The sequence below is a fragment of the Phragmites australis genome, chromosome 21 (genome assembly GCF_958298935.1).
Source record: "Phragmites australis chromosome 21, lpPhrAust1.1, whole genome shotgun sequence".
NCBI classification, from domain to species: Eukaryota; Viridiplantae; Streptophyta; class Magnoliopsida; order Poales; family Poaceae; genus Phragmites; species Phragmites australis.
This window is the reverse complement of record NC_084941.1, coordinates 24,600,267-24,617,754: the sequence shown is the minus strand read 5'-3', so window position 1 is coordinate 24,617,754 and position 17,488 is coordinate 24,600,267. Positions and strand designations below refer to the sequence as shown.

The 17,488-nt window shown below is 51.9% G+C and overlaps 1 protein-coding gene across 1 annotated transcript in view; it reads left to right on the top strand.

Annotated features, from left to right (window-relative positions):
- Nucleotides 1–16,891, top strand: part of LOC133904089 (disease resistance protein RGA5-like) — a 63,302-nt gene extending 46,411 nt beyond the window's left edge. Inside the window, exon 6 of the mRNA XM_062345570.1 lies at nt 16,873–16,891. The gene's annotated coding sequence lies outside the window, so the exon portion shown is untranslated. The remainder of the gene's footprint in view (nt 1–16,872) is intronic.
- The last annotated feature ends 597 nt before the right edge of the window (nt 16,892–17,488 follow it).

The window sequence follows — 17,488 nt, the reverse complement described above, 5'->3', positions numbered from 1 at the left end:
CCGGGCCCGGTCTCTCGAGGTGGGGGATCTAGTTCTCCGATGCATCCAATCGCGCGAAGGAAGGAATAAACTGTCCCCTATGTGGGAAGGCCCCTTTACCGTGATCGGTGTCCCGCGAGAAGGCTCTTTTCGGCTGGCTGCAGAGGATGGGCAGCCGCTCCCAAACGTGTGGAACATCGAGCATCTGCGCAAGTTCTATCCATAGGTGGCATGTTTGTGCTCGGGCCAACCTGGCCAGGGGTCCCCCCGCCCAAGTTGGCCGGGGGCTACCACTAACCATGTAAGTCACCCAGTCTTGTACAAAATTGTCAATATATATTATCATTGTCCAGTTCTTGTTTCAAATTTTACTTTCTCTCTAAAATCCATATGTTTAATCTGTCTGGTGAGATGCTCGATTGTGCGAGAAAAACATGCTCTCTCATTTTTGCTGTTTATAAAAGAATCCTGATTTGTATGCGCGCAGGCAGCTGCCGCTGACCTAAGTCTGTTGTGGTAGGCTGTGGTGTTCGGTGTCATGGCAGTACCCCGAGCATCACCGAGCCTCTGGGGTTCTCGGGTAATCCTACCGCTTGAGCAAAGAGTGGTTGGGAGCCCAGACCCCAGGGGTGGGCTGTCGGTGCTCGGTCTGGTTAGTCCTTCTTGGGTGCCACCGAACCATAGGACCTCTGGGTTATGCCTCTGTCTGTATACTTCGCCGGTCTGGGTATTCGAGAGGTCTCGGGTAAAAAATGAGAGCAGTCTATAATGAGTACCGCACTAACAGAGCACACCAAACAAAGAATCTTTTCCTTTTTTCTTAAGCTACAGATCAACAACCGAGAATAAAAGTAGCTCGACCGCAAGGGCCTCAGTGCCCAGGCCGCTGCTCAAGCCTAGGGGGTCCTCGGGTAGTCCTACCGCTCGGGCATGAGTGGTTGGGACCGCCTGGCCCCGGGCTCCCTCTCATACTTCCCAGTGCTTAGCCACTCCGACCGAAGGAACCAAGCTCCCGGGCACCCCAAGCTCGGAGCGCATACCCCTCCTGGATCGGTCGGCCGAAAGGCTGACAGCTGTCTGGTGAGTGGCTAAAGTCGTACAAATTTACATTCTTACATATTCAGCAATCTATTGTTCCCGAGTTGTCCTCGAGGCCCTCACATTCTAATCTTTTCGGCGAGATGGTCTCCTCACGCACAAAACGCTACCCACGTGTTCGCTTTTTCCAGAATGACAGAACAGACAGTAGAAAGGTGTACCGTACGAATGGCAATGTCTGACCGATGTCCTTCATGGTGGTTGTGGTGTTCGACCTGCTTGGCAGTACCCCGGGCACTACCGAGCCTCTGGGGTTCTCGGGTAATCCTACCGCTTGAGCAAAGAGCGGTCGGGAGCCTAGACATTGGGGGCGGGCTGTCGGTGCTCGGTCCGGTCCATCCTAGCCCGGGCACCACCAGACCGTGGGGACTCTGGGTTGCATTTCTACCCGCACGTGTCTCCGGTCTGCCTGTTTGAGTGGTCGCAAAGTGGGAAAGCGTTCACTGGTCGTGGCGTGCTCCGTGCTAGATCGACCTATCTCCCGAGCAAGGAAGTTCATGCCTTTGTCTCTTGACTTAGCCGCTGCGGACTCGCGAGGGCTCAGGGGCTGAATGAGCAGAGAGGGCTCACTACTCGGGTGATGAATGGTCGGGGCGACTTCGTTCTCGGTGGGGGAAAGGTCGGGCTCGGTCCGACTAAGTACTCCTCAGGACACCAAGTGAAAAGAGAAAAGACTTCATCAAGCATCAAGACAACATTGGAGTTGCGATCCCAAGGAAAGGCTTCCATTATATTCAAGAAAAGGAGCTATTCAGAGGGATCACTCCCATATTTACAACAAGTCAAAAGAAAACAAAATACAAAAGCCTAATCTAGGTCGGCGGGCTCTGGAGGCGGCGAGGAGTCCTCGCTGCTGCTGCCACTACTCGGTACCGGTGATGGCTCCCGTGTGAAGCAAGCTGCCACCTCGACGGTGACGCCCTGGACAGCCTCCCGAGCGGCCCCTTCCTCAGCCTCGACCACCCCCTGCCGGGCTGGCTCCAGCGAGAAGTTGGGGTCCCAGCTCCGATAACAAGCCAGGACGTGCTCGGCCACCGCTTGGGCCAGAGCACGCCCTTCCCGGGAGGCCAACTCCTGCACGGCCCGGGGAAGAGCCTTCAGTTGTCGGCTGATCTCCTCGAAGCCGAGGGTGATGTGGCTGATGGTGTCTTGATCCATCCCCTTCTCACCCACGTTGACTCGCCCGAGCCCGGCCACCCTCACGGACCTCCGTGCTTGCCGAAGGATGTCTTGCATCATCAGCTTGACGTTGGCCCGCTCGGCGGTGACAGTCTCGAGCTCGTCCTTCGCGATCTGCAGCCGCTCCTCAAGGGTTATCCGGCCACGCTGGTCGGGACGGCGCTGGTCGCCGGGGCTTCGGCTTGCCCCCGCTTCACCTGCTCGGCGAGGGCAGCAAGGGCTTGCTCTCGAGCAGTCAGCTTGGCCTCCCACTTGGTGGCCTGCTCCTCCCGAGCAGTTAGGGCCGCTGACACCGAGGCAGCCTCTGCTTCACGGTGAGTTAACTGCTCCTCCTGGGCATCCAGAGCCGTCGCCGTGATTTTGACGTCAGTCTCACGGATCGCGACCTCCTCCTCCCGACGGTGGACTTCGGCGTGACTCCGCTCGAGCTCATCGTTCCGGCGGGCTAAGTCTGCCTGGGAGGCCTCCACAGCCTTCTCGTGGCAGGATGGCGTCCTCCCGCGTGTGCACCAGCCGCTCCCTGGCGAGCAGCTCCGTGCCGGCCTTGGTCTCCGGGCTCCGGCGCCCTGGGCACTCGCTGTAGACGCGCTCCAGTGCCGGCCTTGGTCTCCGGGCTCCGGTACCCTGGGCCTCGCCTCTGCCATGGAGCCCGTCTCCGGCGGCAGGCCAACTTGGGCACTCGCTGTAGACGCGCTCCTGTGCTGGCCTTGGTCTCCGGGCTCCGGTGCCCTGGGCCTCGCCTCCGCCATGGAGCCCGTCTCCGGCGGCAGGCCGGCTTGGGCACTCGCTGTAGACGCGCTCCTGCACCGGCCTTGATCTCCGGGCTCCTGCGCCCTGGACCTCGCCTCCGTCGCGGATTCCGCGCCGGACGACTGGCCGCCCCGGCCTCCCTCCTTCGCGCCACCCACCGACAACCGCTGCCGTGGAGGCGACGGTGATGACGAGGATGACAGCTAGGGTACGAACATCAGGGGCGCTTTCCCTTGTCCCCAGAGGCCGTCGCTCCGCTACCGGCGGCGCCTCTTCCGCCGACCTGATGACTGCTGCCTGCGGTAGCCCCACGGCCGGCGTGCGACCTACCGCCCGCTGCACCCCTGCCACCGGTCTGCGTCCGGTCGCCCGCAGCCTCCCTGCAGCCCGCCGATGGCCTGCCACCTGCGGCATCCCCACCGCCGGTCCTTCGGGCTCCGCCCGTCTCCTCATCCACCCCAGGGATCTGGATGGTCCCGGGGTTCCGGCGCCCCGGCCGGTCGACTAGACCTTGGGCGTCGAACTCGGGCAGCGTTGCTTGCAGTGCCACCCGCCCTGGGTCCGCACAGAGCGCCAACTACTCCCGGGGTAGCACCGCCCGGGTCAGATCTTCCACGCCGGTCACCACCTGGAGTAAGCCCGATAGCGCCGCCTCATCCAGGTCCCAGTCCTCACCGATCTGGGTCCTGGTGATGTCTTGAGGTCTGGTGTACATCCAGCAGGGGCGGGCCCGCTCCCGCAGAGGCGCCAGGCGGCGACGCAGATAATCCGCCACCACCATCACTGATGTCAACCCTGCCTGGTGCAGGTCGTCGATGCGGTTCAGCATTGGCCGCATCCGCTCATCCTCCGCTGGCGCTGTCTCCCAGATCGACCTCTGGGTTCCGACGCCACCTCCGGTAGCGTGAGGTGATCGTGGGGGCTGACGTCGACGTAGACCCAGTCACGTTGCCAATCATCCCACTTGCTCCGTAGCACTTGGGGGATGTACAGCTCCGCCAAGCAATCCCACAACCGGAAGTTGCAGCAGCCGGCGACGTCTGCGGTGGAGAAGCCTCTCTTCTTCCCGGCTGGCCGCAGGACGAAGAAGTGGCGAAACAGCACCACCGACGGTGGCACTCCGATGAACATCTCGCAGAAATGCGCGAAGATCGCCAAAATGACCACCGAGTTCGGCTGTGGTGCGCCATCTGAATCACGAACGTGTCGAGGATCTGGAGGAAGAATGTCGAGAAAGGCGGCACCAGTCCAGCCGCCACGAAGGAGACGAAGATGACGAGACGCTCCAGTCGGTCCGTGACAGGCGGGAAGCTCGCTGGTGTCACCACCGAGGCCTCCCGCTGGCCTTCGGGCACCATCATCTTCCGCACCTTATCTGCCCCCTCCTCGTTGACGATCCGTGACTCTGGCAGTATGCTGTCGACCCCCTTCTCACGGCGGCTGCTTCCTGCCCTCGGCATTGTTTCGGGGTGGGGAGTGTGCTGAAACGGTGGGGGAGGAAGGGTTTGCTACGGGCCAAAGGGAGGGTGAAAGCTCTAGAGCGCAAGGAAGAAGAAGAAGGCGAAGGCTTGATCGCAAAGGTGGCGTAAAGGGGTGAATCTCCCTCGGCCTGCGCAGTTGTCAGCGGTTGCCAGGTGCACTATCCTCGATCTGCGCGGTTGCCACGCGCGTCACCCGCCTCGTTATCACGATCCTCGGAAGTTGGGCGGGCGTGCGCCCGTTCGGCTTCCCGCTGGGCCGTACGGAAGGCCCAGGCTAGAGAGAACCGGTGCCTGTGAATCAGCCACGTGGCATCGGTGCTGGGTTCGGCCTCGATGAAGACGAGGGCCCCATCCGCAGGCTCTGGGCCATCGCCTGCCAATGGGCCCAGGGGCTACTGTCAGTGACACAGGAACCAGGGGTCCCCGAGTCCTGAGGCCAGACCAGCAGGTTGCCACATGGTGACCACCCGCGGGGATGATCTCCCCGAAGCGCGAGAAGAATAAGTCCCGGGAGAGGGCGCTCGGGGCCATGAACAGTGTTCCCCGAGTATCCGAGTTCCCTAATGATCCGCGAAGACCAAGTGTCGGGAAGAAAGTGCCTTGGGCTATGAACAGTGGCCCCGGAGCACCCAAGTCCCCCGATGACCCGAAAAGCCGAGTACCGGGAAGGGTGTGCTCGGGGCTGCGAACAGTGGCCCCTAAGCACCCGGGTACCCCGAGGACCCAAGGAAGATAGTTCCGAGAGAGAGCGCTCGGGGCTGTGAACAGCGGCCCCCGAGCACTCGGTTCCCTGAGGACCTGAACAGTGAATTCCGGGAGAGAGTGCTCGAGGCTGTGAACAGCGGCCCCTGAGCCCTTGGTTCCCCGATGGCCTAAGAAGCCCTTCGTCGGTGGCCCCCACAGAGGTTCAGCGGTGAGGTGTCAACCAGTGAAAGACCCGATGCCACATTTAAGAGGGTGCAAGGCCCGTCACTTCCAACTGCTCCTGCCACGCTCGGTGTCAGTCCCTGCCACATTCTGGCAGGAGGGCGTGGGGGCATTTAATGCACGGATCCCATCCCGCATCATCCGGCGTGCCTCAGGATAGCATTGAGAGGCCTAAGGCGCCCCGCCTACCGCCCTGCTGGGTCAGGCGTACAAGACCGAACGGGCACGCCGGGTTGCTCGGTGGCTACCCGGTGGGCCCTCTTCGTGGCGCCTATTGCAGAACGCCATCATGACGTCCGAGACCGGGCGGGGGCGCGTTTTCAACCCCCCGTCACTTCATGCAGCAGCCCATGATGGCTGCTTTTCTATTTATGGCGCCTTGGAACTCGTGCCCTCCCTTTTGGGGCATGCTACCGCCGGCGAGTATTTAAGAGGAGCCGGTGGACACGGAAAGACGGCTCCGACCCGAACGAAGACCGAAGACAGAAGAACACCCCAGTACAAACACATAAGCTGAGACCACTGAAGAACAAGGTGCCCGAAGCTCTAGGATAGACAGACATTCTTGTAACAAGCAACATCCCTGAGAGACATTCTCAGTGCATTTATAGCATCCACACAGGAGTAAGTTATTACGCTCAGTGCGGCCCGAACCTGTCTAAAAACCTCTAGTGCATTTACTGCATTCTGCATTCGATCATTCCATTCCACCTGCCATCGCATTTACGCCCATTTATTTCATCCGCAAAACAGATCCAGAATCATCCCCCCGGCCGAATCTCAAAGGGGGTCCCTCCAGATCCCTGCTTTAGGAGTTCACCCTCCGACAATAGGAAACTTATTTTTTAACATCAATGTCTTACTCTCTCTCCTCTTAGATATCAGCTAAGATAAAAGGCATTAGAAGTAGCCTTATGAAGCAAGGTCACACAATAACTAGTGTGGCAAGCAAGATAAATCCTTCTCTATCTGACAGCATAACCTCATCAATCATGCACGGACCAAACTACAAATCTTTTCTAGCAGCCGTTCATACAAACATTCAGGCACAAATGCACGCAGGTAACAAACAAATGACCATGCACGTTTATTAGTTAACTGAAGAATATGGCTAGTGAGGTACTATACATGCTAGCTTATCATTAGTTCTCAAGTCTAATTAGAATTCATTATTCAAAGTGGTAATTAATATTAGATAATTAGCACTTTCTAAAATATGGGGTATTACATCCTCTCCCCCTTAAATAAATTTTCTCCTAGAAATTTAATCATTATTTGCAAATAGATATGGAAAGCATTTTCATAGATCTTCCTCTTTTTTCCAAGTTGCTTCCTCATCGTTGTCGTTGCTCCATTGTACTTCTATAAATCGTATGGTTCTGCGCCTCATAACTCGATCCTTAGTATCAAGTATTTTGATAGGATATTCCTCGTAAGACAAGTCAGTTTCAAGCTATATTAATGGAAGTTCAACTATTTCGGAAGGGGTTCTAAGGAACTTTCGTAGTATGGAGATATGGAAAATATTGTGCACTCCGGACAAATTTGTTGGTAGCTCTAGACGATATACTACCGGTCCTACCCTACCCATAATTTGGAATGGTCTAACATAGCGGGCGGGGGGCTTAGCTTTCCTTGTAAGTCAAAACGTCTCGTACCCTTTTTTTTGGGAAACTTTAAAATAGACAAAATCACCAACTTGGAATTCCAATGCCCTTCATCTAACATATGCTTGTTTCTTTTGCCGACCTTGTGCTGATTTGAGATGTTCACGAATATGATGTACCTTTTCCTCTACTTGTTCTACTATCTCAGGTCCCACATATCTTCTTTCACCAATTTCTTCCCAGCATATTGGGGACCTACAGCTTCTCCCATATAATACTTCATAAGGAGCTATTTTTATGCTAGATTGACAACTATTATTATTAGCAAACCTAACTAGTGAGAGTGAATCGTCCCAAGTTTCCTTGAAATCTAGTGCACAAGAACCCACCAATGCCAATAGTTTCTTCCCGAAGTGTTTTTTTCCATCCTTCTATTCTTCCCGATCTCCTCCACTCCTCCACCGCCTGGCCCTCTCCCGATCTTCTCCAGCCGCCCAGCCCTCCCTCAACACTGCCACATCTCCACTGCCTTTGCCCCTTCGCTCTCCCCCTCCCTGCCACCCCTTTTTTTTGAAAGGACAAAACCAGAGATCCCGATGTTATTATAGAAGAAGAGAGTTGACACAGTTTATGAGGGAAATCGGGCTCGAAAACCTTAACAACAACTACACGGTAGATTTAGGGCCAACCGGTGAAAAACCAAATGACTTGAGCTCCTTGACAACAAAAACCAAACATCACAATACACCAGTAAAACAACACACACAGAGTCCGCCAATGGGTCCACCAACGAGTCATCATTGCCAAGCTCGTCGCACACTGCGCCCAAGAAGCTCCGATTTTTGGTAGCAGACCTCAGCCTCTGTGTAGATGACAATGCCCCGTCCGCGGCAACCTCATGTCATCATTGCACAGCTCATTGGATGCTCCGACATAACAGCTCTAACTCCACCAGAGGTCGCCCGTGGGCAGAAAGGCGTGTCACCAACAGATCAAAGACCCTGCCAAACAACTTGCCCCTTTAGAGGACCGAAGTGGTCACAACCGTCGTTGAATTAGGCTCTCGCTATGACCCATCGGTCACCAGAACACAGTGTGAGATCCTTCATAGCGATGCCTCCAGGGAGGTCATGACACACCAGGCACCATCATCGCTAGTCCCATCATGAACAAGGTTTTCACTCGAGAGATCCCACGACAAAAGGGGGGAGCACCTTCGACAAATGCCTCCAAAGAGGAAGTGGCACCCGAGGGCGTCACCGCTGTTGGCTCAAGCAAAAAGCCAGGCAATGTTTTTGCTCGGGAACCTAACCCCCATTTGAAGACCCAGCCACCACAAGCACATGTCGCCACAAAGCCCGCCCCCACGCCACGACGCCCCCCGCGGGCCGGACCGGAGGGAATGAAGAGAATCCTGCAAGGCGAGGAGCCATCATGGCACTGAATGGCTAATGATTACTGAAGATGCAGTGAGACGCAACCAAGCTGAAAGCACCACGTCAAGCACAGCACGCGGTCGGGCAAGCGCACTCCCTCGCAGGCCAGAACGGAGATCCAGGAAGGGGAGGAGCAGCCGAGGCATCGAGGGCAGAGCACACACCGGCCCCAAGTCAACTGACACGACACAGTGCCAGCCACCGCCGTTAGCCCTGAGCCACCATCAGCGAGGGGGGGCACCGGACAGGCCCCCGAGGCCCGCCCTCCCGCCCCCAATGGAGGAGAACCACCCGTGGAGCCAGATCTACAGGGAGCCAGCCACCAGCGCACAGAACCCCCCTACAGATGCCAGATCCAGCCTGGGGGACCCCGCCACTCACCGATGCCTTTAATCTCTGCCACCAGCGCCCCTCCCCCGCCCCCTCCCCGCTACCCCTCACCGACACCATCCCCTCCCAGGTGACGATCAAATCTCCAGGCCCCCTCTCCCCTCCTCTTTCCCCAAAACCCTTGGTGCTCACATGTCGGCACCCCTACGACAACCCCCAGGCCTCGAAGGCCGTCGTCGAGTCCATGCCCACAAATCTAGCATGCTTGTGCACTGTCCAATTGGCATTCCAAGCCTGCTGAGAAACCAAATTGAAATGTACCTTGATTTATTTGTGATGAGTGATTGACATTGGTATTTATTTGGTTTGATGATCTTCGGTTTTGCATGAGCTTTATGTGATTTGAATTGATTTGGAATTTCATTTGAGCATATTGATTATGGACTAACTAGAATTGGAGTTGAAGATATGTGTTTGCTTCTACAGAACCAGAAGTAACACCCCAAAAATCTAGTCGATGAGGATGGAACCAAGGCATGTCCATAACTGTGGACATGACTATATGTGTAGATTAAGACTTTGCGGAACTTGTACATCTAGACCCACACAAAATGGCCCCAACGTCACCTAAGGGATCCTGGCAACTGGGTACCATAATAGAGAGACTCTCCAGCTAGGGGGGCGTACTATCCTGCCTAACAGGTCTGGATCATCCCCCCTGAATTCTAAGATTCAGCTCTAGGACCTTGTAGTAGTATTGGGTGTGACCACCCGACCCCCTCGCAAGGCAAAGGCTAGTGGATTCCCCTCCCAAAAGAACAATAACTCATCCTCTGTCACATCCCCGATCTCCAACAATATTCATACCTCCCCTAATCAGTCAGATATCTAAGCCTCGCCACAGAGGGCGTGTGGTTAGTATGATAAGGCCAGAGAACGTATACAACACAAAGACTCGGTCCTTAAGCGGCTGGGGCAAGCACCTTCAACCACCTCCACCCAAAACACACTCTATCTGCCATAGATGCTCCACTTGGGGATTTCCAGATCATCCCCCGGCACAGTACGCAAGGTACCTCCCATCTCACCCCCGCCAACAGTTTTACCATTTTCCCCCGCCCAACGCACACAACCAAGAGATACAAAACCATCACAGATACAAAACATAATTGAAATGTGATGGTACATAAATGGAAGCAGTATCTCATGCAAGCAAGCTAAGCAGTTCTGTAAGCATAAATAAATCCTAAGCATGAATATATACTAGGATCATATGCTAACAATGGTATAAACAGGGATTCAATCAATCAAGGCAGTGGCTCAATCAACAGGTCATGCAATCAAGGGCTTAATCAATCAAAAACAGTAAATTAAAGTAAAGCAGTTGTGAATACTATTCATCTACGCAGAAACATTGGGATAAATATGGTCAATGGATTAAAAGGGCATGCTTGATACTCTTCCTCACCTTCCTCAAACTTTGGCTGGTTCCGGGTCTTCCTGATCTTCTTCAACGTAGTCTTGGTCTATGCATTACGATTTATGACAGAAATAAATAAAGATATACTAAAGAGGAATTTAAATTCAAATACAAATTCAAATGGAAGACCCAAAAGAACTCCAAATGCAATTTAACATAGTTTTATTGGTTAGAGTACAATTTTAGAAAATTAATGAAGTTGGTTTCACATTTTTAGAATTTAAATTTGAATTAGTTATGAATTTTCAAAGGTTTAAATGTTTTCAACGGTTTAAATGTTCAAAACAGAGGATGGTAGGTGGGGTCTGTGGGACCCACTCGGCCTCCACTCAGGCAGGGGTGGCAGCTGCATCAACGGATCGGGTCCGAATACACAGCTAGGACGATCTACAGGTTACGGCGAACATGAGTGGGAGATCCTCAGTCCAAGCCATCATGGCGGTGCGGCGGTTAATCGTCGCCAGAGTTGAGCAAAGCGGCGGCGCACGGTGAAGTCTAAACTTTAGGACACCAATCGCACTGAGAGGTAACCCTTACGCGAGATGGATTGGTTGCTTCCAGAAGATTCTCGCACTAGGTGGCTCGACGTCGCTCGCAGGTCGTACGGAGGAGGCGCGGGTGCAGCAAAAGCAAGAGAGAAGAGAGACGCGGGAACAGCTTGTCAGAGCGGGACACGGGCACGGCGCTGAGCGATGCCGTGCGCGCTGCGTTAGCTCCTAGCGGGAGGTGAGGGATGACGCAATAGTCCCCAGGCCCGCTCGTCAGCGAAAGAAAGAGAGAGAGAGAGAGTGAGTGATTGGGCCGAAAGAGAAAGAACCAGAGAGAGAGAGGAAAAGATGGATGCTGGGCTGGGCCGATTGATGGTTAGCTTGTTCGGGCTTTAGGTAAGATAAGGTTTTGGTCCATAGCTTTAAGATTTAAACATTGTTTTGCTATTTATTTAAAAGAGCAAATTTGAATATGAACTTTAGGGTCAATTCAAATCAAAGTAAAAATTCAAATGACAAAACCAATGAAAAATCCAATAAAATCAAAATATGATATGTTACGAAATGCACAATTTAAATCATGATTTTAATTTAAACATTAATCAAATTAACTTGAAATGGACGTTAGGTTTTTTAATATAACCAATTCATAAAAGGTTTTTAATATTCATGATTTTCATTACATGATCAAGGATTTAACATGGAATGTCACAAGGATGGCTCACACACACCTACAAATAAAGCATTAGCGTGTGTGGGCACTGATTTAAGCCCACACCTTCACCCCCGGGCCATAGTGAATTGTGGTCCCCACGTGGCTCGATCGTCCGCATACATTGATAGGCCTATCTATCTACGTCCCCCGGCCCGGTTGTTAAAAACAACAGAAGTCATCGCTCATGGTGGCTGTCAGTATACCTTCGCCAGCCTCGAAAGGGATGCCCAGTAATGCAATACTCTAAAAGCCCCACCTATGAAATGACCATGAAACTGAGAACACTTCTGCTATTGCAGTTTGTGGTGTTGCATCCACATCCTCTGATTTCACTCCTCCGTGAACCTTGGATCTGAGATGGACGACATGATTTGATGCTACAGTACTTCTCTTACCAATACGTTCCTACTCGCATTTGCATTGCTACAGTACCAGTGCAAATTACTGTTCACCATCTTGCAGATTATTGTTCCCACTGTGACTTCACAGATGGTGCTATCATCATACCAACCCACGGTAGCACTACTACTAGAAAGATGGCGTGGCATTGCCGCGCCAAATAGCCCCGTTGCTGATAGTGGTTGATTATTAAACAAAGCCTTCATGAAGACATGTTGCAAGCTTGTGCTCTCACGTATGGAAAGAAGTAGAAGTTCTCATACAACAACAGCTACCAATCCAATATTAAAATGTCACCTTTCGAAGCTCTCTATGGAAATGTCGAACACCGTTGAATTGGTCCGAGTTTGCCAAAAGAGCTTTTCTGGGCCCAACTTTGATCAAAGAGGCAGAAGAACATGTCCTAACCATTCGCAAGTATCTTCTCACAGTTCAATCTCATCAAAAGAGCTATGCCGATTGTCGTCGGCGTGAGCTTGTATTCAAAATTGGAGACTTCGTCTATCTCAAGATCTCTCCTCTCAGAGGAACGTAACGTTTTCAAATAAAAGGAAAGTTGACGCCACGTTATGTTGGTCCTTTCTGAATTATTGCCCGACGAGGCAAGTTTGCCTATTAATTGGGTTTACCTCCATCCCTCTCTGTCGTGCATAATGTGTTACATGTCTCGCAATTGAAGAAATATCTTCGAGTCCCAACCGAAGCCATTGAAGTTGCAACTTAAGACCTACGACCGAATCTATCTTATTGCGAGCGATCAATTCGGATTTTGGACGATGCAGAACGTAAGACCAGATGCCAATCCATAAACTTTGTCAAAGTGCAATAGAGTAACCACACGGAAGATGAAACTACTTGAGAGCGTGAGGATCAAATCCGCTCCAATTACCCTAACCTATTTGGAACATTGTGAGTACCATCCCAAATCCCTCTTTACCTTCCCCTTGAAGTAGTCGAATCTTGGGACGAGAGTTTTTTTAGGGAGGGAGGGTTGTCACATCCCAAAATCCTAATCTAGGTAAAGAGAGCATAATCACCTTAGTATTTTGTTTTGCACAAATTCCGTCGCATGTATAGTTGTACCTGTGAGCGAAAATGATCTAGAGCTAGTTAGAAGTACCCCCTAGGCTTTGGAAAAGAAGAATAGAATGAGAAAGGGAAAAAAGGAAAAAGGAGACAAGGTGTTCAGCACCAAACCAGCCCTCGTGGTCTAACTGAGATCACCCGCGATCTGACCGCCAGGGCGCAAAAGGTTTTGAGCACAAGACCGCCCATTGCAGTCTAACCGCCAGAGCACAAAGAGTTTTCTACTTAAGTCATCAACCGACGTTCTCTCTCTCTCTCTCTCTCTCTCTCTCTCTCTCTCTCTCTCTCGCGTTTATTTCTCTCTCACTCTCTTCCTAACTCAACCTTAGAGAGAGAAGGAGAGAATCATCCCTAACGTCCTTGACGACCAGAGATCGACAGAGCGGACTTCCCTGAGCTTCCCGAAGGCTTCCCCAAGCTCTCCCCCCTCTTCTCCCTCGCCGGAGATGTTTTCACGTGAGTTCTTCCACCTCGGGCTCAATCACCTCCCTGGAGCCCGACCTACAAATTGGAGCTTCCCTGGAGTTGTCTAATCCAATAGAAATCTTCCCAACACCGAGGAGAGCCTTCCCCTACCTTTTTTTCGTTGATTCTAAGCTCTAGCCAATCGCCGTTTTGGTTTGAACCGAGAAACCCAAGCTAAACCCGAGTTCTAGATCTCTTTCATGGAGTTCTTCGAGTTTGGCCCGTAGCATGTCATCCAAACCACCCTAGAAACACTCATTTAGTCTCATGGAGCGTTTTGGTACCCTTTGTGGTCGAAGGCAATGTCGAAGCCTTCGCAGGCAACTTCACTGAGTGCCGCCAGTAGGGCCTAGTGGTGAGTGGTCTGACCGCCACTAGGGCCGGTTTGACCGCCAGTTGAGGCTAAGTTGGTTCAAAATATCAGTTAAACTCTACAGTCAAGAGTCAGACCACCATTAGGGCTGGTCTGACCACCAGCCACAGTCTAATCGCCAAACATCCAGTCTAACTGCCAGGCCTACTCAGTACCAAATTCTTCTCTACTCGATTTGTACGGTCCGACCGCCAGATCCCCGGTCCGACCGCCAGCCGTCTAGTACCTAGTGAACATAGGATGTCTTAGATGAGGTTCAAACTTTTCATAGCTTGTGTCGTTGGTTTTCGTTTACGAATGCTTTCGAGACGTGATGCCTTCCATGTCGCTCACAATCATGCATCATAAGCATTTTCCTCTTCCATCATTTGTTGGTTTATTTAGTGCATTCTTGATTGTTTAGAGAGTGACACGCTGATAGTTCATGTGGTCGAAGCTGACACCAAACCAGAATTCATGAGCGAAGCACCGGAGCAATAAGGCAAGCATCTAAGCATATTCTACCTTATACTTTGGATCATGTGGAATGTAAATTGATAAATTATCACCTATGTATGTTATGCATGCTAGCGAGCCTATGTCAAGTATGTGGGTAGAACCTATGTTCATGCATTACTTCTACCTTGAATTGTTGCTGATCCCTATCCTTGTAGCCTTGCCATAACACTGTGGTTGTCTAACTTAAAAGTTATTCGAGTTGCTTAGCAATGCATAGGTTCTCGGTAGAAGTCGAGCAGTGGTTCAACCATCGTTCGCGAGCCTAGGTCTTATTGATGTTCACAAAGATAATGATGTTGCTGGAAGATATGAGATCGTGAGAATGAGGCGAGATTTGGACGGGAAATAGGTATGGCTCGAGAATGGAGTCTTGGATGCTATAGGTCCGCCTGAGTCGTTTAAGAAACGACCGTTGTTGTAGCTGGACTTAGCACTTTCCGTACTACCACATATTCATATAATAGACGGATGAGTTGAGTATCGTACACTGCGGTGATGCTTGCCTTGCGGCCTTATGACGCGTAAGGGAAAAAGAATGGGAGAAGCAAGGTGACGGGGAGCCGGAGGTGTCTGGGACACGCTCATAGTAACCTCGGTGCTATAAGGGCATGTGCAAGTGGATAGTTCTGGGTACGAGAAAGGTTATTTTGAAGGCCAAGAGGATGGACCCAAGTCGTGTGGGTAAAGATGTACCCCCTGCAGGGTGTTAGAACAATTCGAATTGCTGCGCTCTTGATCATGAGCATGCTTCTATCCATTTGCAGCAGTCATAGAGTCCGAAATGGGATGATGTATGGTATGTTGGGAATTAATTGGTGATGACTATTGATAAGATAAGATGGTTCTGTTACAGATATGTTATGTTATGGATTTTAGAATAGAAGGGTATATGTGGTTAAGTGTAGATGCTCACACTTTTGTGTCAAAATTATTTTTGCATATGAATCTACTTAACCTTGTGGCCAATTCCTTGGTAACTCATCCAGATGCATAATCCTTGGAGTCGGGTTATGTCGGAGGGTTAACTCCTGTCGCAGGGATCCTAAGGGACCCCTTTTTAGAGTTTCGGCTGGGGGGATGATCCTGAATATGTTCACCGGAGAAATAAATGGGTATGAATGCGACGGCCGGTGGGGTGCAATGATCTAGTGCGGAACGGAGTAAATGCACTGGTGTTTAGACAGGTTCGGGCCGCACGGAGGCGTAACACCCTACTCCTGTATGGATACTATAAATGCCTTGAGAATGTCCCTCAAGGATGTTGCTGGTTACAAGAATGTTTGTCTAACTTAGAGCCTGGGGCTCCTTGTTCTTCAGTCTGCGTGTATCTGCTGGCTTTGGGTGCTCTCGATCTTCTCTTCTCTTCGCTACTTCGAAAACTTCTCCAAAGCCTCCAAAACTTTTTTCCTCTTTTTTTTTCCTTTCTTTTTTTTTGTCCATGCTGCCGGCGGCTTTAAATACCCGCCGGCAATAGCGTGCCCCGAACGGGAGGGGGGCACGAGTTTTGAGACACCATAAATGGAAAGGGCATCATCATCACCTCTGTGCGAAGTGACCGGGGGTGGAAAATGCGTCCCACGCCCGGTCATCCGTCGCCATAAATGCACTAGCAACGGGCGCCGTGGAGAGGGCCCACCGGGCAGCCGCAGAGCAGCCTAGCGTGCCCGCCCTGTCTTGTTCTCCTGCCACAGCAGCGCGACAGACGGAACGCCTCGGCCCTAACGACGTTATCCCGAGGCGGGCCGGATGGCACGGGATGGGACCCGTGCATTCAATGACCCCACGCCCTCCTGCCAGAATGTGGCAGGAACTGACACCGAGCATGGCGGGAATAGTTGGAGGTGACAGGCCACGCGCGCTCTTTAAATACGGCCTTGAGCCTTTGACTGGCTGACACCTCATCAGTGGGCTCCTCGGGGGCCACTGTCAAGGGGCTCTCTGAGTCGTCGGGGAACCGAGTGCTCGGGGGTCACTGTTCACCTCCCCGAGCACTCTCTCCCGGGCATGCTTGTATGGATCCTCGGGGGACCGAGTGCTCGGGGGCTGCACACTCGGTTCCCCTGTTCACCTCCCCGAGCACTCTCAACCGGGCACGCTTGTATGGATCCTCGGGGGACCGAGTGCTCGGGGGCTGCTGCATGCAGCCCCGAGCACTCTCTCCCGGAACTTCCTTCAATGGGTCCTCGGGATACTTGGGCACCCAGGGGGCCACCGCTCGCGGCCTCGGGCACATTTCTCCTGGTACTTAGCTTTCCTGATCGTCGGGGAACTCGGGTGCTCGGGGGCCACCGCATACCTCCTCGAGCACTTTCTTCCCGGTACTTAGACTTCGCAGATCATCTGGGAACTTGGGCACTCGGGGACCACTGACTGTGGCCCCAAACGCCCTCTCCCGGGACTTAATCTTTTTTACCTTGCGGAGGAGACTCCGCGGGATGGCGTCACGTGGCGGATTGCTGGCCTGGCCTCGGGATTCGGGGACCCCCGGTTCCTGATTCACCGACAGGTTATTATATGTACCCATTACGAATTAAGTCTTGCGAGTACATTCGTACCCACACTGCTTTTACATGTACTACAGGTGAGGAGGAGCTTGTGTTTGGTTACTTCACGCCCGCCGATGTAGGTGACGGCCATTAGTGCAAACTACTCGAGTGGCGAGGTTTTAGGGTGATACCTCAGGGCAAATGACTTCACCCATCTTTTGTTGTCCATAGACTTGTTATTCCACTGCGTAGTATCTCTAAGCAGTTAGGAGGTTAAGTTTTGCTTTTGTCATCCTAGCATATATTTCTGTAAATGGATGAAAATCTATAATAACCTAAAGACTTGTAATACAATCTCATTACTCGCTCTTTATTATACTTTGATGTGATGGATCATGTTGTAAAGGCTCTTGTTCTGATCTTAAATATAAAACACTTGCCGAAACTACCAAGATTGAATTCTGATTAATTATTGTGGTCGTGATTGTGTAAATGATCACCTAATGATTAATTAGAATACAATTTAAACAATTACTCATAGGAAGGGTCGAATGTGAGAGCTTGGGATCGAATGTGAAATATTTAAAAGTGCTCGAGAGAAGACGAGCAGGTGAGCGTGTGAAAACGTATAGATTTTTTTATATCACTACCGGTTATTAAAGACACGTATTTTGATGAACTAATATCACTGTCGGTTCTGATTCGTGTAAT